At 39.8% G+C, this 27,101-nt stretch overlaps 1 long non-coding RNA gene and 3 other non-coding genes across 4 annotated transcripts; 1 reads left to right on the top strand and 3 right to left on the bottom strand.

Annotated features, from left to right (window-relative positions):
• Positions 1–254: 254 nt before the first annotated feature.
• Positions 255–26,281, bottom strand: LOC139084228 (uncharacterized). Its single transcript, XR_011541647.1, has 4 exons — positions 26,119–26,281; positions 3,240–3,308; positions 2,810–2,859; positions 255–1,436 (listed from the first exon to the last, which is right to left on the bottom strand). It is a non-coding gene; the product is annotated as an uncharacterized lncRNA (long non-coding RNA).
• TRNAL-UAG (transfer RNA leucine (anticodon UAG)) lies at positions 2,555–2,636 on the bottom strand. Its single transcript has one exon. It is a non-coding gene; the product is annotated as a tRNA-Leu (tRNA).
• TRNAL-AAG (transfer RNA leucine (anticodon AAG)) lies at positions 3,942–4,023 on the bottom strand. Its single transcript has one exon. It is a non-coding gene; the product is annotated as a tRNA-Leu (tRNA).
• Positions 26,030–26,102, top strand: TRNAT-UGU (transfer RNA threonine (anticodon UGU)). Its single transcript has one exon. It is a non-coding gene; the product is annotated as a tRNA-Thr (tRNA).
• Positions 26,282–27,101: the final 820 nt, after the last annotated feature.

A 27,101-nucleotide genomic window follows, 5' to 3' on the forward strand; every position in this document is an offset into this window, starting at 1 on the left:
CTACTCTTTCAGAATTAGCTCAACCTCCCCCGTGTTTCCAAGTACAGTGTTACAGAGTAATGTATCCTATCTGAAACTTAGTGTTAGAGAAAATCGTATGTAGAGTGCAGGTAATTTATTAAAAAGTTTGTCATGTCTTCCTCACTGTCGTTTTCGTTATTTATTGTCTGGGCACCTCGGGCTTTTTGTACAACTAGTTTTTCCTCAACATTTTGGAGAAATCTTCAATTTCAAGCCAAATTATTTTTCCAGTGTTAATCTAGTGTCTCTGCATTTTTATTATTAATAAAGCATTACCATTGGCTGATCAATTTAAGAAAATATAGATGTCCGAGCACACTTTTGTTTTAGAGATGAATATTGTAACTAGAGCTGTGAGAGTGTATATGGGACCTTTCTCTCTTTTGTGCTCAACTTTCTTTTCAGCACCTTCTCCCAATAGAAAGTCTTGTTTCAAAGCTAATGTAATCATTTAGTTTACATCTATTTATTTACGTGTACATTTGACTGATTTACCAATGTTATGTAGAATACTGTTTCACGGAATATTGATAGCACCAAGATATATAATATTAAAGTTCTAAAAAGTATATATAAATATAAAAGTTCTAAAAATATAAATATTAAAATAAGTGGTCCACCCTGAATATGCAAACTTTACCTTACAGAAATCCTAATAGGAAGTACAAAGGAAACTTAGTTAAGGATGTTCAATGACAGTCATCTGAACTAACAAGATTCACTCTCTAGAACGAAATAGCCCAACTGTAGATGAGCTTGATGAGTATAAAATGAACAATACCTATACAATCTGGATAATTATCAGGATGCAAGACCTCAAATAAGTCTTTATTGTCTTTAGAGAACAAAGATGCTTTTACCTACAAGAGGAGAAGTTCATGTTTCACATCAGAGTTTCATAAATAGTATGTATAAAACATGCAAGATTGTGTTCAAAATCTAAGGGAAATTCATTTTTATCTTTGTCAATTTTCTTATAATGTAAGTGGTGGTATAAAATCATCATAATCATTATCCATATTTAACAATTATCAGGATTTTGCCAATTTCTTTATCTCTTTGTTAAAAATTTTATTTCTTTTTATCTGAAGTATGTTAAAGTAAATCTAGATATCATGGAACATCACCATTTATATTTCAGTACGACTCTCTATTAACAGGGAAAATTATTACATATCCACAAATTTATGCCTAACAAAATTTACATTCAATTTTTGTAGCATCTAATACATAATATATATTTAAATTTCCCTGATTTTCTCAGAACAGCACTTAATAGGTTTCTTGACCTAATCAGGATTGAAATAAAGTTCACACATCTATTTGGTTGCTTCGTCTGCAAGTCTGTTCTGTCTTCAACCAGCCTCTTTCTTTCTGTGTCTCTTTCTCTCTGTCTCTGTTTCTCTCCCTCTCTCCTAAGTGAGATATTAAAGAAATTGAATTAGTTTGTTTTGGGCAATGTTGTACATTCTCTATTGGTCTGATGCTTCCTTTTGTTGAATTTAACTTATGCTGCTCTATGCTGCTTTCTCGTTTCTAGAAAATCGAACATTAACTGTAAAGGCTTGATTAAGTTCAGGTTAGAATTTTCACAACAGTACTTCAGAAGCAGTTCTACATATTTCATATATTGAGCATCACCACATTTCAATTTTAAATGATAATATTGATCAGTGGGTTCATATATATATACAGCTCGATCCCTCCATTGTAAATTCCCCCGTCAACCTATTCTTAAATGACAGATTTGAATCAATATTATCACTGCTTGAACCAGTTTTAGGGGTTGCTAAATTATGATTTCTAATTCTCTATTTCTTCCATATTTGCTGGCTAGATTTCTTCTTCAAAGAACTTTTATTCATCAACGAGAGCTACTCAATTATCTTAAATAGAATTTACGTAAAATAGGTAGAGATAATGCTTGACTTTTACCCATTAATTACCAAATTTCAGAGGAAATCAGTTTCTCCCTACTGGTGATCCCCACTGGTGATCAATGAGTTGGTTTTCTTTCTACAATTAAAAGATCATTATATGTTCTTATATTCAATGCATTGCAATCAATTGCAGCAAGCATTTCTTTTAGTCATATTTTGGTTTGTTCCACCTTTGGCCAATGGAAACTTCTTGTTTTTGGCTCTTGTAAACTTTTGATATGACCCAGCAGTTTGCAGAAATTCTTGCTTTCTTGCCATCTGGTCATGTAGGTTTCCTACCCCAAACCTGAAATCAGCCACTCCCCTAAGAAGCCCTGGTTCTTTTTAATCAGAATGGTTTCTAGAGCGTGCAGTATTTCAGTGACTTCATGAGGGAGCAGCAATTCTCTTTTTTCGTAAATTATAGAAAAGGAATAATTATGTCTTCACACTGGGGGATCAGTAACGTATATACTCAGCTAGATTGTGAGGTTCTCCCTCATGAATCATACACCCGCTGTTGATCCAAATTTTCTGTACCCACTTTTAATACATTAGAAAAACTTAAAGGGAGGATTTTAGCAGATTGGTTTATTTAAAAAACACTAAAGCATTGGCAGCGGTGGGATTCGAACCCACGTCCCCGAAGAGACTGGAGCCTAAATCCAGCGCCTTGGACCGCTCGGCCACGCTACCTCACAAGTAAATCTTTCCCCAATTACTCTCCTCACATTTTATAGACTAAATGAAAGGTTGGACTGAGCATCACCATTTGCTTGAGAAAAGTTCTTTGCATTTTAGAAAGTGAACTTCTTAAGGACTTGGCTTTGCCTCCTAGAGCCAAGCTCAGACAAATAATATGCACTCACCGATTTGTTGAAGGTGGGTACATCTTAATCTGCATCACTTCCTATGAATGCTGGAGGGAAGAGAGGTAAGGAAGAAAAAGATAGTCAGCTCCCACATGCCACCCACACACTGAAACTTCAGCTCTTTACAGGATTTGTTGGCATGTTACTCCTAGACCTAGAAAGAGCAACCTGGAGCCTCGGAGTGACCACAGGTATAAGGTGAGCCTTGTATCCACTTCCCTTCTCTCTCCCAGAACCGCGAATTTCATTTGATAATGGGATCGAAATAGCAGCATACTGGTAGGCTGTAGGGAAGGATCCAGCAGAAGACAGAAAAAACAGCTGTTGGAAAGAAGGTTCTTGGGTAAGCAATCAAGGATGGCATCTAGTGCCCAGATCTCGCATAGATCATCCACGGTAACAGGAGGCATAAAGGTAAGGTACTCACATGCAGGTAGATGGGGACCTTGCGGAAGTCCTCCTATGACTGCTTCTGTTTTCTCAGTGAAATAGAAAGCTGAGAGAGAGAACATATGAGGTGTTTTGAGGACGGAGAAGAGAAGAAAGAGTAGTCTTTAAGAATGGTGTAGTGAAGGGATTAAGAAAAATAGTCAGATTGTCATGCAGATGCACTTGAGATTACTGCCATGAATTTAAATTGACACCAATTAGGTATCAATGTGATCTTGCCATAGGAGTTGCCTCTTGAAGTTCATTCATAGACTGCCCGCGAAGCCTCTGTGAGTTTCCATTTATGAAGAAAAAAATGTAAAACAAAACCAAAACCAAACAAAAGACCACTCCCTGTCCCTTCCCAGCCCTTATATAAATCCTCCTGCCAGATGTGACAGCTTCTTCTGGTATCATGCCTACCACTGTCAGATATTAAAACTTGTTTCTTCCCAACCCCTACCCTCCTATTGAACTTTCTCTTTGCATACTTGTCAAAATGTTACCAATTGGCAAAATGTCGTGTGCGCTAATCGACCAGAAATCGGGCATCCACTGGACTTGAATGGTCTGACCTAAAGCTCACTGTCTACACTCCTCCACTCATCTCAGCCCTAATCCAGGGCTGCTAGCCTCTCACAGCATTTGTATGTATTCTTTATCTTTGATCTCGGTTCTGCAACTGTCAAAAGATACTCATTGGCAGTGGTGGGATTCGAACCCACGCCCCCGAAGAGACTGGAGCCTTAATCCAGCGCCTTAGACCGCTCGGCCACACTACCAGGTGTCAGGTAGCACCTTGCCTACTCTTTCTGATGGTAACTACCTCTCTCTACATCTCAGTTCTCTTCTATACGTTGTGTTTTTGAAGTCCCAATCCTAACAAGATGATTCTTCGTTTTTTCAGAAATAGACCAGCTAATTCCAAAATTCGTATGGAAATCAAAGACATATCATGCCCAAAACAACTTTGTAAAGAAGCACAGAGTTGGAGGACTCACTCTGCCTGATGCCAAGATTTATAAAGCCGCTATAATCAAGACTGTAGTGTTGGCATTAAGATACAAAAAAATAGGTCTGTAGAACAGGAGTCCCAAAATAGAACCATACTTACATCATCAAAATATTGTTGGAAAAGTTTCAAAGGCAATTCAGCAGAGAAAGGTAGTCTTTTCAACAAATGACGTGAAAAAAAATAATTTTGATCCCTACTTCACACCATATAAAAATTAACTCAAAATGGATTATAAACCAAAACTATGAAATATTCAGAATGAAACCTTTGTCAACTTGTGATGGGGAAAGATTTCTTAGATACAACACCAAAATATGATCCATGAAAGAAAACACGATTAATTGTTCTTCATCAAAATTAAGAAATTTTGCTCTTCAGAAGACACTGTTAAGAGACTGAGAAGATAAGCCACCCACTGGGAGATAATAGTTGCACCCTCAGTCTTTAGGGACAATTTTTGCCTCCCAGGGGAAATTATCTGACGATATTTCCCATTGTCACAACTGGGACAGTATCTAGTGGGTAGCAGCCAAGGATGCTGTTAAACATCCTGCAATACACATGACAGACCTCAACAGTAAAGAATTACCCAGTCCAAAATGTCACTATTGTCGAGGTTAACTAGAGTAACAAGCCACGAAGACAACCTTATCTCTTGCCTCCTTTAGGGCACAAGCCAGTCAGGTTCCATTATCACCTACTAAAATGAACTAACGGCTTCTTCTCAAAGCCTTGAGGAAGGGACAACTCTGGATTCAAGCCTGGGTGTGGTGTGTGCCAACTCATGCCCAATCACCCTCTGGGCACCAAAGACTTTGCACATGGGGCAGGAAAGGCATTGTCCTCAAAGGTCAGAAAGTGAGAGTGTTCCTCAAAGAGCTTAAATTCTGACTTAGAATCCATCCTAGGACTCTTTGCAGGCCAGGTGGGGGTCCGAGTGGTCTTCCTTGGCTAGCTCAAGCCTGAGAACTGAATCAATTCCTTGAGCACTTGTGTCCCTTAATGATTCTCTTCCTGCTTAACCCATCTCCTCTACTATCTTGATGGTGGGCCTGGAATGAGAGATAGAAAGAGAGTGGGGGGGGGGGGGGTTGAGGGAGCAGGTGTCATTGTAGGGGGGAGACCAGCTGCAGGTGGAGAAATAAGAGTGAACATCCTGTAGGAAATACAGTAGAGGTCCTAGAGGCAGTCAATAGCAGGAACACTTTTGGTGCTATGTGCAACTGCCTGAATTTTTCTGAGTTAACACTCAGGAGCAAATGATGAGACAGACTCACTTCACTTCCTGCTCCCCTCCATGTCCCACCCTACCCATTTACAAGACATGCTCTGCACTTTCAAGGTTATCTCGAGGTTCCAAGGTTCTCTACCTCTCTTCTCTCAACTTGAGCACACCGGTTTAAATGTCAGCCCTTTGGCAAGACCTTATCAGCTCACTTCCAAACAGAAGGCAAAGATTGGGAAGGGTGAGTATTTTAGTGGTCTGAGTATCCTACTGACCTGTGAGCTCCCCGAAGGTAAACTGTGAGTCATTCATCCACTGGTTTCATTCCCCTAGTCTAGAGCTTGGTGTTCAGAAAGTCAGATATTAGGATTTGAGATTAGGTCAAACCCCACATGGATTCACAGAACTTTTATCTGGAGCAGTGATCACTTAAGAAACAAAGTCTTATCAATGGTCGGATACGAACCCAGCCCTCCAAAGAGACTGGAGCCTAAATCCAGCACCTTGGACTGCTTGGCCACACTACCAACCTTGTGTCATGTCTGTGTCTGTTCCCTAGTTCTACCTTTCTGCCTTTTTTGAGCTTTGTTCTCTCAGACCCCTGGCCTGAGGCCATGATTCTAGGTGCCACCAAAGGACACCAAGGAAGAGTTTTTCCCTCCCTTCTCCACTCCATTAGGACTAGAACCTGCATGCGCCCACCCCGAAAAGCTCTTCTCACTCCAGGAACTAAAGGCAAAGATTTTCAAAACAAACTGTCCACTCAGGAAGTGAAGCTCTTGGGATCTAGAACATAACAGCTTCCCGAAGGCAGGGGTTGTGTCAGCTTCCACCTGGCGCCAATAAGCACTCAAAAACTATTTATTGAACAGATGAATGAACTCCTTGATTTAGACTCCAGATCACTCGGCAAGGTAGGGGGAGGAGGTGGTGGTAGTGGAGGAGGAGGAGATGGTCGTGGAGGTGGAAGTGATGGTGGAGATGGTGGAAGTGGAGTAAAGAAGAGCAAAGCTGTCTTTCCCTGCCACCCCAGCGCACCACAACTTCAGTTCTTTGCTAAATTTTGAGTTTGAGGGGCTGGCCCAGTGGCCAATTGGTTAAGTTCATGCGCTCCCGCTGCGGCAGCCCAGGGTTTCACCAGTTTGGATCCTGGGCGTCGACATGGCACCACTCATCAGGCCATGTTGAGGCAGTGTCCCACATGCCACAACCAGAAGGACCAGCAGCTAGGATATACAACTGTATACAGAGGGGGATTTAGGGAGATAAAGCAGGAAAAAAAAAAAAAACCTTGAGTTTGATACGAGTCTTCGAGTCTCCAGGAAGCATGGGCCATGAGTTAAAGCTTATCTGCTAGTTCCCATCTGCTCCTTGAGACCCAACTCCACCTATGGCCAGCCACAATTGATGCCTGCTCCCCACTCTCAGCCTGAGCAGTCTGCAGAGCCTTCCTCTCCTAATGCTGTGTTCCCAAAGAGAAGGTCGTCTTTGAGGTTGAACAGATTCCTGCTGCTGGGAAGCCTCTGGTCCCTTTCTTTGGAATATATATCTCTGCATCTTCCAGAAAGGTCCCTTTTCTGCTAAGCTGTTGTAGCCACTTGTGGCTATTGTTACTGGTGACTGGGGAAGGAGATGGCCGGAGATGCCCTTCCCCAGGGGCGGAGCCAAGATTCTGAGCCCAGGCTGGTTTTCCAGGCACCCAGGATTCCTGAGAGCTCAACGTGCTCCCCTTCCTCATGGTCCCTAGAAGCCCAAGGCTGCAGGCCTTGGATGAGGAGGCTGGGAGCAGGACAAGAAAAATAAATTCATACAGCTATTCCTCTTGACCCAGGGAAGAGTAGCCACACCTCAGGTCCCCCAAATGTTAGATTTTCTGTCTTAGGTCCACCAAACTTGGGTTTCCACACTCCCTATGTGAAAAAGAATGAAGCCAGGTACATGAGGGTTACAGTAAATATTCAATAAGAACATGATTACCCTTCAACCTTGTTCTCAACACAGACATAAAGGAAAAGAAGTTAATCCATGCCTCATTATAAACTTATTTTGCTGTTTTCTTATTTAACCTGAGGAGTGAATCAAGGGTTGCAAGAATTGAGCTTGTTTTGCCAAAGAGAAAGAATGCCTTTAAGGAAGTTAGAACCACCAGATAACCAGTCCCCAGCTGCTGCTTACACCCAGAAGTCTCGTTGCCTGAGGGCTTATCTGGAGTGAAAGAAACGTGGACTTCCCCTTCGTTTCTCTGAAATTCCTCCTGCCATGCCCCTTAGCTCTATAAAACCCCATGCTTTATTCTCTTGTTAAGACAGATTTGAGAGAACCTGTCCTCCCACCTTCTCCTTTTGGCCAATTCAAATAAATCTTTCTCTACCTCCAAGCACCAGTGTCTCAGTAATTGGCTTATTGTGTATCGGGCACATGAACTTGAGATGAAGAGGTTCAGTACCAGGAACTCTTGCTTTTTTTTATTACAACGAAGTGGAAATTACAGAACACCAATGGGCTGATGTGTCTCTTTTGCTAGTGTGTGGTGTGTGGCAGTAGCAGAGGTATTAATTCACAACTACTGCCTAGACTTGCAGAGAAAAACAAGTGACTGTCTCAGCAAAAGGCTGAGGGATGGAATTGGGGGGTGTTTGGGCTGATTTTCTGCCTTCTAAGGGCAGAAATTGTGGATCCCTGGTAACAACTAATCACATTCTTTATTTGATAAGATTAAAGATATTTGGAAGCAAATTCCCACAAAGAGCTTTAAATAGGGAAGTTGTGTATGTTCAGGTTGTATATTCCCCTCTCTAATGGAAATATCCAGTTTATGTCAGGGAAGAGGCACCCAGACCTGGTTTACTTCCTTAAGAATAGACAATAGTCATTGTCTCTTAATCAGTTATGCCTCCCAAGAAAAGGGAAAATTAATCTCATGTTAGTGTTGGAGGTTCTTAGGACACATAAAAGGAATTTTTCCAAGAGCTTCCCATAAAATTCCATGGTCTCTGTTGTGGCTAGAATTGTGTCCCCCTCAAAAAGATACACAGAAGTTCTAATCCCCAGTACCTCAAAATGTGATGTTATTTGAAAATAAGGTCTTTACAGAGATAATCAAGTTAAAATGAGGTCTCTCATGTGGACTTTAATCCAATATGACTGGTGTCCTTAAAAAATGGAAATTTGGGCTCAGAAACAGAGATCTCTTCCTGAAATCTGTAAGTTTCAACATAAAAGTTCAGGGATCAGGGATGGGAGGAAGCATGATAACTCTGAGATCTTCTATGGGGTCTCTGAAAAAGAACCAAAATGCATTTTCAAAGGTATAGGCATAGGCACATTGGGGCTGGAGCTCCTCGCCTGTGTGGAGACAAATTACTGGGGGGGTGGGGGTGCAGGTTTTAAGCAGTAGAACAGTGGTTCTCAAATTTGAGCATGCATCACAATCACCTGCAGAGCTTGTTAAAAAGATAGATTGCTGGACTCAACCCCTGGAATTTCTGATTTAGTAAACCTGGGGCCTGAGAATTTGCATTTCTAACAGGTTGCTAGGTGATGCTGATGCTACTGATCCAGGGACCACACTTTGAGAACCACTGCAGTAGAGATCAGTTTTGTATGTTGGAATTCTGATAGAAGTGAGGAAGGAGAATTGAAGGAGTCAAAGACCTGCGGACGTCTTGAGAGCAGTGTCCAGGGAAGAGATGTACACTCAATGTGGTAGCAGAGGGAATAAATGAGAGGCCTCATTTATAAATAAGAGGGAAAAGCCTGGCAAGATAGTGAAGCCTAGCATTAAGGATAGAGAAAGGGATGTCCCAATACTGGGGAATGGCAGAAGCCACTGTACCACCCTTAGATGTGGATAGAACTTCGACTTAAGGATGCCCACTTCTAGAAATACCAGAGGTCTCAGGTGAATTACACAAAATGGAATTAAATGGTGCTATCTTCTGAGGTCTCTGGCCATGTTTATTTGTCCTGCTGAGCATGACATAATGACAAGAGAGTGTGCAAGAGAAACTAGAAGAAATGCGTGCAACCTTATCCTCTCTGGAGCCACTTGGGAAACTCTGCACATGTCCAAAATAAGCACCCAAAGTCACTCAGGAGACTCGCTGCCAGGGATCTTCCTCATCTGTGAAAGAACTTCAGAGACTTAAAGCCTGGGAAGTCTAAGGTCCAGGAACAATGCGCCTGCAAGATCTTAGCCCAAGAACAGGGAATCTCATCCACTACAGTGTGGCTTCTTTCTTGATTGACTCTCAAAAGCAGAATGTTTTTTCTCTCAATTTCAGAGACTTACTATAGACCTCTGTATGACTCTAGGGGTAGAGATTCTGCAACTGTGCTCAGTATTCAGAGAAACCAAACAACTTATAAACACGCTTTATGTTTATAGTCTATTTCTTTAGATCTTCTAGGTCCAAGCGTATTTTTTTTTATCAGGCCCCTTTTACAGGCTTAGACAAGGTGGAGTCCACATTCTTGACTTTTCAGTATGCAAAATACCTGTGTTCTCTTTTGAGCCTTAATCAGAGACCTAAGGATGTTTACCAGAATATGTATCCTACTGTCCTCCACTCTATCAACTGAGCTATTGAAGGATGCCTAGTAAATCTTATGCAAAATTACTTTTTTAGGAATCTATCCAATTACCCTTTAATACCAGGTATTCCTGTGTTGATTAAATCTTTGACATCCTTCCTGATTTGTTGTCTAATTGTTTAAGATTTACTGAGAGAGAATTATTAAAATATCCAATGATGATTGTGTATTTTTCTATTTCTTCTCTTAGTTCTATCAACTTTGGCTTCTTATATTTTGAAGCTATTTTATTAGATACAAAGAAATTCAGGAATATTGTGGGGTTCTTATATAGAATTTACTTTTAGAGAAGTTTTGGGTTCACAGCAAAATTGAATAGAAAGTATAGAGAGTTCCCATATACCTCCTGCCCCCACACACGCACAGCCTCCTCCAGCATCAACATCTCACACCAGAGTGGTACATTTGTTACAATTGGTGAAGCAACGTTGACACATTAGCATCACCCAAAACCATAGTTTACATTAGGGTTCACTCTTGATGTTGCACATTCTATGGGCTTTGACAAATGTATAATGACGTATCCACCATATCAAATAGAATAGTTTCACTGTTCTAAAAATCCTCTGCGCTCTGCCTATTCATCTCTCTCTTCCCACTAACCCCTGGAAACCACTGATCTTTTTACTGTGTCCATAATTTTTCCTTTGTCCAGAATGTCATATAGTTGGAATAATACATTATGTAGCCTTTTCAGATTGGCTTCTTTCACTTAGTAATATGCATTTAAGTTTCCTGTCTTAGTCAGCTCAGGCTGCCACATAAAATGCCATAGACTGGGTGACTTAATCAACAGAAATTTCTTTTCTCACAGTCCTGGAGGCTGGAAATCTAAGATCAGGCTGCCAGCGTGGTCAAGTTCTGGTGAGAACTCTCTTCCTGACCTGCAGGCAGCACCTTCTCACTGTGTCCTCACATGGTGGAGAGAGAGGAAGAGAAAGAAAGCTCCCTGGTATCTTTTATAAGGGCGTTAATCCCATCATGAGGCCCCAGCCTCATGACCGCATCTAATTCTAATTACCTCCCAAAGACCCCATCTCCAAGTACCATCACATGGAGGTCTGAGGGCTTCAACATATGAATTTGGGGGCGACTTAGGCATTCAGTCCATAACAGTTCTTCCATGTCTTTTCATGGCTTGATAGGTCATTTCTTCCTACTTCTGAATAATAGCCTACTGTATGGATATACCACAAGGAATATTATGCTCTCATGTTGAATTGACCCTTTTATCATCATAAAATATTCCTCAATATCTCATATTATAATTCCTATCTTAAAGAATCTGTTGTTTGATATTGATACTGCTATATCAGCTGTTTTTTTTTTTTTTTTTTTTAGAGTTTTCATGGTATGCCTTTTTCCATTTCTTACTTTCAGGCTATGTCTTTACATTTAAAAATGTGTTTCCTATAAACAGCATAGAGTTGAATCTTATTTTTATTCAATCTGGCAATCTTTGCTTTTAACTACAATGTTTGGTCCATCTAAATTAAATGTAAATTCCGATATAGATGGGATTAGGTCTACCATTTTGCTATTTGCTCTCTATTAGTCCCATGAACACTTTTTAAAAACAACTTTATTGAAATGTTATTTACAGAGCTAAAATTCATCCTTGTAAATGTACAATTCAATGATTATTTTAGCAAACTTACCAAATTGTACAACCATCACCATAATCAAGGTTTAAACATTTACATCAACACAATAAGATCCTTCTTCATCTGTTCCTTGTTTTTTATTCCTCTTTTTTGTCTTTCTTTGTATTAAAGAAGCACTTTTATCATTCCACTTATCTCCTTTATTAATTATTTTGTTTTACTTTTAATTATAATTCTTTAAATTTTTAACCTTAAATTTACAAAATGCATCATTTTCTTACTACAGTCTACCTGAAATTAACAGACAATGCAAGAAACTTATAATGCAAGATACCTGTTGCAAATGGCAGGATTTCCTTCCTTTCTATGGCTGAATAATATTCCATTGTATATATGTATACCACATTTTCTTTATCCATTCATCCATCCACAGATGTTTAGGTTGTCTCTGTATCTTGTCTACTGTGAATAATTTTGCAAGAACATGGAAGTGCAGATATCTCTTTGAGATAATGATTTCATTTTCTTTGGATATATACCCAGAAATAGAATTGCTGGATTATAAGGTAGCTCTGTTTTTAATTTTTTGAGGAAACTCCATACTGCTTTTCATAATGGCTGTACCAATTTACATTCCAACCAACAGTGTACAAGGGTTCCCTTTTCTCCACATCCTTACCAACACTTGCAATCTTTTGTCTTTTTGATACTAGCGATTCTAATAGGTGTGTGGTGATATCTCATGGCGGATTTGATTTGCATTTCCCGGGTGATTAGTGACGTTGAGCACCTTTTCATATATCTGTTGGCCATTTGTATGTCTTCTTTTAGGCAGTGTCTACTCAGGTCATTTACCCATTTTTTATCAGGTCCTTTGTTTGTTTGCTATTGAGTTATATAAGTTCCTTATACTTTTTAGATACTAACCCTTTATTAGATATATCATTTACAAATATTCTTTCCCATTCGATAGGTTGCGTTTTCACTCTGTTGACTGTTTCCTTTGATGTACAGAAGGTCCCACTTCTCTACTTTTGCTTTTGTTGCCTGTGCTTGTGGTGTCATATCCAAATATTGTTGCCCAAACCAATGTTAAGAAACCTTTTCCTTATGTTTTTTTTCTAGTAGTTTTATGGCTTCAGGTCTTACATTTAAGTCTTCAATCCATTTTGAGTTGACTTTTGTATCCAATATGAGATAAAGGTCCAATTTCATTCTTTTACATGTGGATATCTGATTTTCCCAACACCATTTATTGAAGAGACTATCCTTTCCCCATTGTGTGTTCTTGGCACCCTTGTCAAAGATCAGTTGAACACAGATGTATGAATTTATTTCTGGATTCTCTATTCTGTTCCATTGATCTATGTCTGTCTTTATGCCATATCATACTGTTTTGATTACTGTAGCTTTGTAATATATTTTGAAATCAGGAAGTGTGATGCTTCCAGCTTTGTTCTTCTTGCTTAAGATTGCTTTGGCTAAAGGGGGACTTTTGTGGGTCCACATAAATTTCTAGGGTTGTTTTTTCTATTTCTGTAAAGAATTCCATTGGGATTTTGATATAAATTGCATTGAATCTGTAGCTCACTTTAGGTAGTTTGGATATTTAAAAATATTAATTCTTCCAATCCATGGGCACAGACTGTCTTTCCGTTTATCTATCTGTCTTCTTTAGTTTTCTTCATTAACGTTTTATAATTTTCAGTGTATAAGTCTTTCACATCTTTAGTTGGGTTTATTCTTAAGTATTTTATTATTTTGGTTGCTGTTGTGAATGGGATTGTTTTCTCAGTCTCCTTTTTGCATAGTTCAATGTTTGTGCATAGAAATATGACTTATTTTTGCAAGTTGATTCTGTATTCTGCAACTTTACTGAGTTCATTTATTAGTTCTAACAGTTTTTTGTTGTTGTTGAGTTGTCAAAATTTTCTAAATATTTGATCATGTTATCTGCAAACAGAGATAACTTTACTTCTTCCTTTCCAATTTGGATTTTTTTTATTTGTTTTTCATGTCTAATTGCTCTAGCTAGGACTTCCAGTACTATGCTGAATAGACATGTGAGAGTGGGCATCCTTGCTTTGTACCATATCTTAGAGGGAAAGCTTTCAGTTTTTACCATTGATTAGGATGTTAACTGTGGGCTTTTCATATATGGCCTTTATTGCATTGAAATAAGTTCCTTCCATACCTATTTTGTTGACAGTTTTTATCATGAATGGATGTTGAATTTTGTCAAATGCTTTTTTTGCATCTATTGAGATGATCATGTGTTTTTTCTTCCATTCTGTTAATGTCGTGTATCACATTGATTGATTTTCATATGTTGAGCCATCTTTGCATTCCAGCGTTAAACCCTACTTGGTCATTGCGTATGATCCTTTTAATATACTGTTGAATTCAGTTTGCTAGTATTTTATTGGGGATTTTTGCATTAATATTTGTCGGAGATATAGGGCTGTAGTTTTCTTCTCTTGTGGTGTCTTTGTCCGGCATTGGTGTCTGCATGGTGCTGGCCTCATAAAACGAGTTTGTAAGTGTTCCATCTTTTTCTATTTGGGGGAAGAGTTTAAGAAGGATGAGTATTAATTCTTCTTTGAATATTTGATAGAATTCACCCATGAAGCCATCTTGCCCTGGGTTTTCTTTCTTGGGAGGGTTTTGATTACTGACTCATTCTCTTTATTTGTTATTGATCTATCCAAGCTTTCTATCTCTTCTTTTTTCTTTTTTTGAGGTTTTGTGCCGGGACCAGGGGTCTGTTTCTTCTTGATTTAGTTTTGGTAGGTTGTATGTTTGTAGGAATTTATCTATTTCTTTTAGGTTATATAATTTGTTGGTATATAACTGTTGGTAATAGTTCCTTATGATCTTTTTTATTTCTGAGGCATCCATTGTAATTTCTCCTCTTTCATTTTTTATTTTATTTATTTGGGTCTTCTCTCTTTTTTCTTAGTCTAGCTAAGAGTTTGTTGATTTTGTTTATCTTTTCAAATAACCAACATGTGCAGAGCGGAAAGGAAACTACTACTCATGGAGACATGGAACACTGTGAAATTCTTTAGTTCCTTCTTCCTGAAATTTTCAGGTAATCTCAAACCTCACTCAACCTCTGATATTGTAATGTATGCATATGAATTCCAGGAAACAGGTCTGAATCCAGGTACCAGTTCTTATTTTTCTGTGGGTAGTCATTAAAAGGTGTAACCAGAACCAGAACAGAGTTATCCTGCTCTTGCCCAATGCATGCACATTCATATACAGACACACACACACAGTATCCTTACAAAAAATGAGAAAATAAATATATGGCTACGTATTGAGAGTGCCTACCTTGAAGGAAATTCTCCTCTATAAAACACCTCCTGGAGTAGTTTAACACATATGGTCAGGCCTGCTAGGGCAGATTTCCTTTGAGAAATGTCTGACTTCCCTTCTCAGTCTAATGTTTGATGTCAAACCCTCAAGAAGACATACTTTCCACTGAGAGAAGCTCCACTGTGTCCTGCTGAAGAGGTGACTAATTCCCTCTTCCTATTGGCTTTTCTTGGCCAAGGTCCACGGCTATGCTGGGTGTGGTCATTATTCTAACCCTATCAGCTCTTGAGTCACAAAAGCAGAACGGCTCCAGAGGGGAGACAAAGGAAAGATTCCTTATGTTTCAGCTTGTTCAGAGTTCTGCTTGCCCAAGGTCTACCTGTAATGGTTTCCCACCCTTAGAGGTTGAGCTCATTTTCAGAATTTGAAGGAAAGAGACGTCAAATGTTTAGCACTAAGTGTGAAGAAAAGCAAGTTTTAAGAAAAAGAATGAATGAACAGTGGAGAGAAGAATACCACAAAACTCCCCACAAAAATTGCATGGTGTTAGTGGGGGTGGAAATGCATGTCCTTTAAAAGACTAAGCTTTAACTAGTGCTTAGCTCTTTGGTTCTTTGGTCTAAGGTAAGGATCCTCATTTAAGATGTGAGACTCCCCCCCCCCGCCCCCACACTCTCATCTCCGTTCATATCCCAGATGAACTCCAGTTTTTTTTTTTTTTAAAACAGCCTTATTGAAGTATAATTGGCACACAATAAACTGAACAAATTTAAATTATACAATTTGATAAGTTTTGAGATATATATACAACTGTGAAACCATCAGCAGGGAATCAAGATAATCATCATCCATAAAAGTCTCCTCTTGCCCTTTTGTAATTTCTTCCTTCCATCCCTCCCTGTCCTCTCCCCCAATTCCTAGACATTTTCTAGGATTCAATACAGATGGAATCATACACTATGTACTCTTTTTTATCTGATATTTTTCACTCAGAATAATTATTTTGATACTCATCCGTGTTGTTGCATATGTCAATGGTTTATTTTTATGGTGGAGTAATGTTCTACTGTATGGATGTACCACAATTTGTTAATCCATTCATTTGAGAAACATTTGAATTGTTTACAGGTTTTGGCTGTTACAAATAGAGCTGCTAAAAACTTTTATGTACCTGTCTTTGTATGGACATATGCTTTCATTTCTCTTGAGTTAATATCCAAGAGTAAAATGGCTGGATTATATGTATGTTTAACTTTTTAGGAAACTGGCCAATTGTTTTCTGAAGTGGTTGTACCATTTCACATTTCCATCAGTAGTGAATGGCTCTTAGTATGGTCAGTCTTTTAAATTTTAGCATTCTAATAGCTCTGTAATGGTATCACATTATGGTTTTACTTCCCTTTTCCTAATGACTAATGATATTGAGGATCTTTTCATGTGCTGATTGTCCATTCATATATCATTTTTGGGAAGTATCTGTTCAAATCTTTTGCTCACTTTTCAATCAAATGGGTTGCTTGTTTTCTTATGATTGACTTTTGAGAAGTTTTTAAACTATGTATTCTGGATACTAGTTCTTTCTCAGATTTGTGATTTCCAAATACTTTCTCCCAGTCAGTAGTTGTCATTTCACTCTCTGAAATGTATCTTTAGATGAGTGGAAAATTTTATTTTTAATGAAGTCTAATTTATCAATTTTTTCTTTTATGGTTATGTTTTTGAATAATAGCTAAAAAATCTTTACGTCACCCCAGGTCACAAAGATTTTTCCTATGTTTTCTTTGAGAAGTTTTATAGTTGTAGGCTTTACCATTAGGTCTATGATCCATTTTGAGTTAATTTTTATATATGATATGAGGAATGTATTGAAGTTCATTTCTTTTGCACATGGGTATCTAATTGTTCCAGTACCATTTTTTGAAAAGATTATTCTTTCTTCACTGAATTGCTTTGCACCTTTGTTAGAAATTAGTTTCCTTATATGAATGGGTTTATTTATGGACTCTCTATTCTCCTCTTTGATCTATTTGTCTCTATTTACACCAGTATCACACTGTTTGGATTACTGTAGCTGATACCAAACCTCTTAATCTCAAGTGCATGTGCCAGATGCACAATAAGCCAATCACTGAGACACCAGTGCTTGGAGATGCAGAAAGGTTTATTCAAATTGACCAAAACAAGAAGGCAGGAGGATAGGTTCTCTCAAATCCATCTTAATGAAAGAAGAAAGTAGGGGTCTTTATACAGCTAAGGGGCTTGGGAAAAGGAGTTTTTGAGAAACGAAGGGGAAGTCCGTGTTTCTTTCACTCCAGATAAGCCCTTGGGCAACCAGATTTCTGGGCATCAACAGCAGCTGTGGGCTGGTTATCTGGTGGTCATAACTTCCTTAAAGCCATTCTTTTTCTTCTGCAAAACACGCTCATAAATCCATGTGACCTTTGAGTCACCCCTCAGGTTAAACAAGAAAACAGCAAATTAACAAGCTTATAGTGATGTGTTGTGGATTAACTTCCTTCCATCTGTGTTTGTGTTGGGAACAAAGGTGAAGGGTAATCATGTTCTTATTGAATATTTACAGTAACCCTCAGGTACCCAGCTTCATAGCGTTATAATAAATTTTAAAATCAAGTAATGTTAGTCCTCCACTTTGTTCCTTTCAAAGTTGTCTTAGCTATTCAAGACTCTTTGCTTTTCCATATGAATTTCAGAATTAATTTATCAATTTCTACAAAAAATCCTTTTGAGATTTTTATTGGGATTACATTGAATCTATAGATCAATGGAAGGGAATTGATGTTTTCACAATACTAAGTCTTCTGACTAATGAACACAATGTATACCTCTTCATTTATTTAGACCTTCTTTAATTTCAGAAATACTTTGTGATTTTCAGTGTATATGCTTGCAAATATTTGTCAGATTTATCTCTAACTATTTCACATTTCTGGTGCTATTGTAAATGTTATTTTTTATTTTCTATTTTTGATTGTTTGTTTTGACAAGAGATTTCTACATATTAGGGTATATGGGTAGCTAGTCTGGTTCAAAACAAATTTGGCTTGAACTAACAAAAGCTGACTTATGGCCTATCAAAGATACATTGTACATCTGCTTTAACCATTAAAGAGTGGACTAAAAATTATCTCAAAGTAAAAGAATGCACTCTCTTAAGATAAGAATTCATACTTCCCCTCCAATGATGCCAGTATTGGTAATGCCCTATAGGTAATGCCTATAGGAGTACTGGTAATGCCCTATAGCTGTTAGTACTCCTGAAGATAAGTTCCTTTTCCCAGACATCAGGGTCATGTTGACCTGGTAATTTGCAACTGAATACCTCTTTGAAACTTTGATGAATATGTATCCTGGGCATGTTTAAAATATGTTCTTTGTTCCAAAAATGTCTAAGACTATACTGAAAACTACGCTTCTCCAGAATGATTTCTTCCTTTGTGGAAACTGCCTTCCCAGGTTATAATCCTCACTCTGCCTCAAGTAAAAATCACCTTATCTCTCTTATCTGTAGGATAGTTATTGGTTATTTTGCATCAAAAGTTGTTAGCATATAGAAGTACAATTGATTTTCATAGGTTCATCTCGCATCCTTCAATTTTGTTAAACTCATTTGATCTCTCAAAAAATGGCAGCTTCCCAAGTCTTCATCTCCACTTTTGGTTAGTCCACACTTTAGGACCCAATAACCACAGTGAACTCTATTATCCCAATTCCTTTGTTTGAGAAATCTCACTCTGACCTCTCTAGTTCAAGAGAATCTTTGGACTCCAATCGAGTTAAATGTTTTGCCCTGAAGCAAAGTCATTCTGGAGAAAATAAACAACCCTCCCATACCCACTCAACTGTTCTTCTAAACTTCATTTCAGCCCATTTTGGGTACTGTTCAAGCCCTCCAGACGTATCAGGTCTTTCTGACCATCTGTTATATTTGAGGTTGTACTTGAGGCCAAAGAGAAAGTCAGCAGAAGGAAGGAATTAAAAATTCTTCCAATTCAAATGGGTTAGAGGTGGGGAGAAGCAAGAAGTAGAATATCAAACCACTTAGTTTGGCTCTGAGCCTACAGTGTGGCTGACATTCACCTCTATGGACTTGGCATAAAATAGAAGAAGTATATACATATGTGTGTGATATACAGATACATATATATCATATATAAATATTCATATACAGACAATATACATATATATGTATAATATGCATATATAAATATATATAACGATTTCCTGTAACTTGAGAGTTGGTTATCTTTTATCACAAAGAATAATTCTATTTCATCTTTCCTCATGGCAGCTTGTCAAATATTTGAGGATGCTAATGATACCCTTCAAGTTTCCTCTTTTGGATATTTAAGACCTTCAGTTCCATCAATAAATATTTTTCCTCTAATGAGCTATCCAACCAGCCAGCCAGCCAGTCAATCAGTTCTCTGCATTCCTGCATTGTTCACCTTGGCATATGCTTCATTTGCTTGACAGCAGTACTTACAGGATGATCCTGATAAAAAGAAAGGTGGGCAGCTGTGAGCAGTGCAGGGAGGAAGAAATCAAAGGCAAGAGGACAGTAATGGAAGGTCTGAAGCATGGTATCAGGAGAAACATTTCCACAGACCATAGTAATCTGTAGGTGACATTTAAAGGGGCTTGGAAAGCAGAATAAGTCAGCAAGAATTCCTGGGCACCAGGCAAGTGTTTGTAGGGTAGGACTTGACTTTTCAATTCTTAAAACAATTCCTTTAAAACACAAGCAATCAGCTTTTGTAAAAAGTCAGTTGAAACCCATGCCCAACTTGTGATGGAACCAGTAGCCCAAGGATAGCTATACCATAAGTACTACGGTGCTCCCTTCTTCTGGCTGAGATATCTAAGGATATATGCCACATTTCTGCTTTATATGTTTAGGATACTGCAAAGTTTGAATCTTCTAAGAAAATAGGTGGGACAGGACAGTCCTACAAGGTTATTGGGTTCAAAAGAGGGGGACTCATGAAATACAGAGATGAAGACTTGGAAAGTCATCCCTGTGTTTTGTAGGTTTCACAAGGTGGGATCATGCAGGTTTGAACCCTGGCCCTCTGATGCCCAAAGTGAGAATCATACCCTTATCACGTGCCAAAGTGTAAAATAGCGCATCTTTTAGAGGACATGCATTTCCATTGTCGCCTATCTCAGGTGAAGTTTCTGGGAAGTCTTGTGATATTCTTTACTACTCTTTTATTTACTTTTCTCCTCTCATCACCCAATCTTAGTATCCTCACACACTCAGCACTAAAAACATGAAATCTCTTTTGCTGAAATCCTGCAATTAAGCTCAATTTACTTGGAGTTAAAGGCCATTACATCCAGGCCTTAGGCAAGCAGAGACTTGTAGAAGCTGTGATCCAAGGAATCTCCCTTCAGCCTTCTCTCAGGGGACACCCTACTTGCCAAGACCAGAGAGCAGCCAGATGCAGCTCAGACCACATTCAGCACTACCCTGGTCTGAAGAAAAGTCAAGAGGTGGGTGTTACTGGTCATCCACTGAGCAGGACAGAATGGAGCTTCTCTCACTGGAAAGTATATCTCCTTGAGAGTCTGAAACCACACAATGGCCTGACCAAGGAGGTCAGACATTTCCAAGGAAACCTGCCCTGGCAGTGCTGAATGCACATGCTATGTTAAACTGATTCCACCAAGTGTTTTGTTCAGGACAATCACTTAGAACTTCTCACTCTCAATAGGTAACCAGATTCTCACTCTCAATAGGTAACCATATGTTTATTTTAAGGTAATTTCTCCCCTTTGCTGTAAGGATACTCTGTGTGTGTGTGTCTGTGTGTGTGTGTTGGGTGGGTGGGGCATTCACCTCTGCGCTGGTAGCTGGTACACCATTTAGTGACTACATAAATACTGGCACCTAAATTCAGACTAGGTTCCTAGAATTTATACTTAAACTAGATGAGAGCTGGAAGGCCTTTAGAGATTTTTAGTGCTTGTTTTACCAAGAATTCCAGGAAGAAGAAACTAAAAAATCCTATGATATTCCAGATTTCTGTGGGTAGTAATTTCCTCTTTTCTCTGCACATGCCTATGCATTTGTCTTCTCTCCATTTCAAGCACTTATTAATGCCTGACAAGTGCTGGTCTCTTTGCTAGGTATTTTAGAGACCCAGAAGAATGAGCCATACAATTTCCCCTCAAGGAGCAGAGGTATAAGCTGAGGACTCCGTACTAATGAGCACAATTCTAAAAACAAAATACAGCCATCTCTAAGCACAGTAGAGTCTCCTTCCCTTTTTCTTTGCCTTCTCATTCAGTTCTTTCTTTGTATCTTTTGTAGCATTTTCAAAAAGATGGATATGGGAATAGAGAGGAAACTACAATTCAGAAGTAGTTCTGGAAGATTAAAAAATCAAATTAAAATGTGCATTATCTTTTGAGAATCTTTCATACAAGATAAAGAAATATGGGAAGGAGAACAGAACAATTTGATACTTTCATAATTGACTAAATATATGTTGAACAGGTAATGTCAGTGTGGCTGCTTACTTCTAGGTGCCATGGGTCACCTCTATTACGTGTGTCCTGTTCAGATTCTTGAGCGTGCAAGTGAAGAGGAAGGAACAGTAAGGATAAAAACATGTCATGGGCTTCAGAGGAGAGGAGAGATGAAATCTATTTGTTAAAGAACAAAGGCATTGTGAATTAGAAGGACATTGTGATGGTCTTTCTGGGATAAGTAGTGTTTGATAAGTATGGAGAAGTGGGAAATCATTCTGGTTGAAAAAATAATAAGCAAGTGATCACAACTGAAAAAGGTGCGAGTTATATTTGGGGAATTATAAGTGGACCAAGTTGACTGGAACAAAGATCTAAACAGGGCAATCTGTTGCCAATATACAACCGTCAGTTCATAAATGTTGATCTGACTATTAGAAGATAAAAGCAGTAAGATAGAGAGGTACATACTGAGAGTACCTTCAGTGTTAGTTAGGAGTATTTTAAGTTGAAAATAATTTTTGCTAAAATAAAAAGGAAGGGTTCCTATAAGGATTCAGGGAAGTCTCATACATTCCAAGTGTGGAACACAGTGAGGCCTCTGGAGTGGGTCACAGCTATAGATTTGGAAAGTATTCAGGCTCCCCTTCTTGCTATCACCTCTCCTCTTTTTTGTGCCTTGGCACTCTCTCCCTTATGCTCTTTCTATAGCAATCCTTTCTATGCTTCCCAGTCCATGTGGTGGAATATGACTGATGTTACAGCTCCTACAACTCCAAATTCCTTTCTAGTAATTGTGGGCTAATTAATTTGGACCAACCTCCTTGAGGAAAAATGATAAAAATTTTCGATAAGATTTTACCAAATCTCCTTAAAACCATCAAAGTACTGATATGGTAACAAGCAACTACTAGGTCAGAATCTAAGGGAAAGATGAAATCCAAGATGTAAGGGAAGTTGATCTTTGTAGCTCTGAAGACATTTGCTAATTGCTGCACAATTGGGCTATAGTTTTGGCAGCCTCTTTGGGTGGGAGAAACAAGAGGGACAGATGTCAGGACCCAGCACCCATCAGACACTCTCCCAAATGTTAAGTTGGGACTCCAAACAGCTAGTCCCATAAGGTAAGGATGAACAAGAAGTGAACCTACCTCTATCCTCCCACTTCCAATAATTGTTGTGGAGCTCAGTAGAAATCAGCTGAGCTTAGCAAGGAAAAATAGAAAGGATGAGCTTTCAACTTTTCCTGAGAAGCTGTGACCACAGGTCTGCATTCTCTCTAATTTGCAGCTTAGGTTCACATCATCTTGGAGGCCGAGGGAATGTCTGGCCATGAACTTTTTTGGGGTCCTTCTGGGTTGATATACTCCAGGTGTCTATGAGAAACAACAGCAATATTTTTGTTTGTCAGGAAGACACCTTCATTTTGGCCTCAAAATTTACTTCATATAATTTTGGAAAGACATTGAGCAGTACACATTCAAAGATGACCAATTACACAAGGAAACAAAGTGAGCAAGAATCAACAAAACAACAGATAGAATAATATTCGGGTTATCAGTTATAGATATTAAAACAACTATAAATACCATGCTTAAAGAAATAAAAGACAAGCAGGAAAATATCTGCAAGGAACAGGAAATTACAAAATTTAGCCTAATTGTTGGTGGGATTGTAAACTGGTACAGCCACTACGGAAAACAGTATGGAGGATCCTCAAAAAATTAAAAATAGCCCTACCATATGATCCAGCAATTTCACTTCTGGGAATACATCTAAAGGAAACAAAAACACTAACTTAGAAAGATATCTGCTTCCCCACATTCATAGCAGCCTTATTTACAACAGCCGAGACAGGGAAGCAACCTGAATGTCCACTGATGGATGAATGGGTAAAGAAGTTGAGGTGTATATATACAATGGAATATTACTCAGCCATAGAAAACAAGGAAATCCTGCCATCTGCAACAACATGGATGGAACTTGAGGGCATTATGTTAAGTGAAGTAAGTCAGACAGAGAAAGACAAATATAAATACCATATGATCTCATGTATATATGGAATCTTAAAAAAAGAAAACAAAACCAACCCATAGAAAAAGCGATCAGATTTGTGGTTACCAGAGGCAGGGGGTTGTGGGAGGAGAAATAAGAGAATGGTGGTCAAAAGGTGCAAACTTCCAGTTACAAAATAAATAAAAATTTAAGCACGAGTAATGTACAGCATGATGACTACAGTTAACATTGCTGCATGATATATATGAAAATTGTTAAGAGAGTAAATCCTGAGTTCTCATCACAAAGCAAAACATTTTCCTTTTTTGCTTTCTCTTTTTATTCTATCTATATGAATGATGGATGCTAACTAAACTTGTAGTGGTAATCATTCCACAATATATGTAAGTCAAACTATCATGCTGTATACCTTAAACTTACACAGTGATGTTAATTATATCTCAATAAAACTGGGAACCAATTTGGCCTAGTAGTTTTGAAAAAGAATCATATAGAACGTCTGAAATTAAAAACGACTATTTATAATTACAATTGACTCAGTGAGTAGATTTAGCAGCTGATTAAACAAAACTGTAGAGAGAATTAGTAGATTATGGGTAAGAACATGTTACCCAGAATGCAACATGGAGAGAAAAAGAAAACATGGAAGAAATGGAGACAGGGTGTGAAGGCCTAACATATGTTTAATTCCAGTTTCGTCAATGGAGAAAGAAAAATAGAGCAAAAACAACATTTGAAAAGACAGTGGCTGAGAATTTTCCAGAATTGAAGAAAAACAACGCTCTACAGATTTCACAAATCCCATACCCAAGAGCCTGACACCTTCACCATTGGAAAAACAGGGATTTCCCTGTGGGATCATTTACTCCTGTTTTACACTTCTAAGCTAAAATCATCCTGGATGTATCTGATTGGTGGAACCCAGGTCACATGCCCACTCCCAGCTGCCAGCTGGGAAAGCAAATTTTCTAGGACAGACTTACTTATAACATGGGAAATTACCAAATGTAAGGAGAATGTTTAAAAACTGTTGGACACCCACTCATGACAAATGCCTGCCACAGGGCTATTCAGAAAGCTCATGCGCCAGCATCTGCTGTTTTCTCTTTGTATGCTCTTCCTTCAAGAGCACATAACTCTTAGAGACTAACTCAATGGGTGATTTATGCAATTTGATCTAACCCTGACCTATCAATCTATGGAACTCTAGACACAAGGGTATTCTGGCTATTGTATAATTTCCCTAATCTCCTGCATCCTCACCTCAAATTCAGCCTACCCAACCCTAGCACTTCTTCACCTCTCTGCCCTCTCCAAAGATCCATCTCTCCTTGAGACTTTTTTTTTCTGCAACTATTTTCTTGCTTCTTCAAGGTATGCTATTTGAGAGTCCTCCCTGACTCCTTATTGTCTTATTTCCTCTTTATTCATATCTGACCTCAGCAGAAACTGCCTTCCCTATATCTCTCTCATTCATTCCTTCCTTTCCAGTCCCATGACTGAGTATCAGCACCATGACCAATCTCTGATATTCCCTTGACCCTGGTTTCTCTTCCCTTCAATTCATTCTGCCCATCCATGCCTGGTGAGTTTCCATTTTTAATTTTTAAAAGGGCACAATTTCACTCCAGAAATCTCTCAGTCTCCTACTAATCTGTCTTCTTATCTTCCCTCACTTCCAGGAGGGTGTACATCTGCCCCAGCACCTTGAATGCCTCAGTCTTTCTCTCAGACTTGGCTCCTAAATTTTCGTCTACCAGAGGTCACCCCGCCCCCAAACTTGTGTAAATCTTAACCTCCCCTCGAGGGCAGCTCAAGTCCCATCCCCTCCTGAAGGCCTGCCTCTGTGATGGCTCTCTGTAAATTCGTCAACCTTGGCAGCGCCCGCCGCTCCCTCAACTTGGCACAGCTACTTTTCATTGTTCTCTTTCGTGAAAACTAAAGTTCTTTTATTTCACAAGACGGTAACAGTGACTTGGAGGTAAAGACTGTATCTGGATGCCTTGTTCCTAGTGCAGAGCCTGGCTCAGAATTGGAGTTCAGTGTTTGTTGAATGCAGGGATGAATTAAATAGCGAGTTCATGAATGCCTGCTCTGGTGCTGAGACTCGAGCTGTGACAAAGGTCCCCACATCTAAGGAACTTGAGGCAGGCGGCTGCAAGTTGGTGGATGTCCTCAGTCAAGGAGAAAACTAAGAGCGAATGTCCCAGTTTCAGCTAAGAGATCTGTGGCAGGCAACTTCCTCTACGCTAGGTTTTCCTTCTGATTTTCACAATCTGTGGGGAACGGAGGAGCTTTCACTTTGTTGGACTGTTTTGTGTTGGGCAGATTTCGCCACTCTTAAAATAGTAGTGGTCCCTGTCACTGACCCCATATCGCGCTTTCCCCAGCAGGAGCCTGCAGATGAGTTCCAATAGTTGGGAAACAGATTGAAACGACGTCCGGGTTTTGTTTGCCGCTTACACTTAGATACACTGAAGGCCCTTCCTTTTCTGAGAAAGAATGAAAGAGCTCGTTCGCAAGGCCCTATAGCTCAGGGGTTAGAGCACTGGTCTTGTAAACCAGGGGTCGCGAGTTCAAATCTCGCTGGGGCCTGTAAGATATTCCTTACCGTTTTGTGTTCTTTTCACCCCTCGCCCCTCTGCCGACGGTAACTTTAACCCCTGCGGAAATTCGGCGATTTGTATTCTCTTGCCGCAGGGACCTCTGGAACAACCACCCGCAGAGCAGATCGCCTTCCTCAGGCCCCTGTGTTACTGCGCAGGTGCAGATTTGCGCCTGGAACTTGGAATCCATTACAACGGCAGGAGGCGTTGCCAGGCTCCGCGGACGCCCTGGCCTTGCGGACCCGCGGCGAGAGCCCCGAGGCCGCCGGAACCCGAGCGGGCAGGAAGGCGGTGGGGCAAGAGAACGGGATCGAGCCTTCAGCACCCGCGCTGGGCAGGTTTGGAGCCCAGAGCAAGGTCCTCCTCCACCAGCCGCCCGGGTTAGGCGTCCGGGACAGCATAGGCTGTCCGGCGAGGTTTCAGGTCTCAGTGGGTTTTGGAACGCTTCAGTATCTCAGCTGGCAAAATGAGGGGTCACTAAGTTTGTTACTGACTCAAAGAAATTGCGGCTTCCTCTGTGAAAAACCTTAAAGTGTTTTCTCTAAAAGTCAATTCTCACAGAAACCTTGGGCTTGCCCGTACGTGTTGTATTCCACCTCCTCTCCCCGAGGCTGTGGACGCAGAAGCGGAAGAGGGTCCCGCGCGCCAGTGCAGACCCGCCTGGCCTCCGAGCGGGCACAGGAAGTGAGGGCGGAGCAGAGGTCCATGCCTGCGCCCCTCTCTCTGGCTCGCAGTTGCGCGGTCTGAATTGTGTCTCCCACCGCCTCAGGTCTCAGTTCCCCCGTGCCCGGGTGGTCGCTCGCACTCTAGACACAGAGCGTGCCTGGGAGGCCCCCGCGCTAGGTGAACACAGCAGCCCCCTGGCGAGCAGATCCCCCCACCGCGGGAGGTCTCGGGATGCACAAGTTGTAGGGGCTCCGGGGAAGAGCCCACGGGTTGGCCCTGCTTGGAAGACCCTCGGTGAAGGAGGAGACTCCACCTCTAGAAG

The sequence above is a fragment of the Equus przewalskii genome, chromosome 1 (genome assembly GCF_037783145.1).
Source record: "Equus przewalskii isolate Varuska chromosome 1, EquPr2, whole genome shotgun sequence".
Taxonomy (NCBI): Eukaryota; Metazoa; Chordata; class Mammalia; order Perissodactyla; family Equidae; genus Equus; species Equus przewalskii.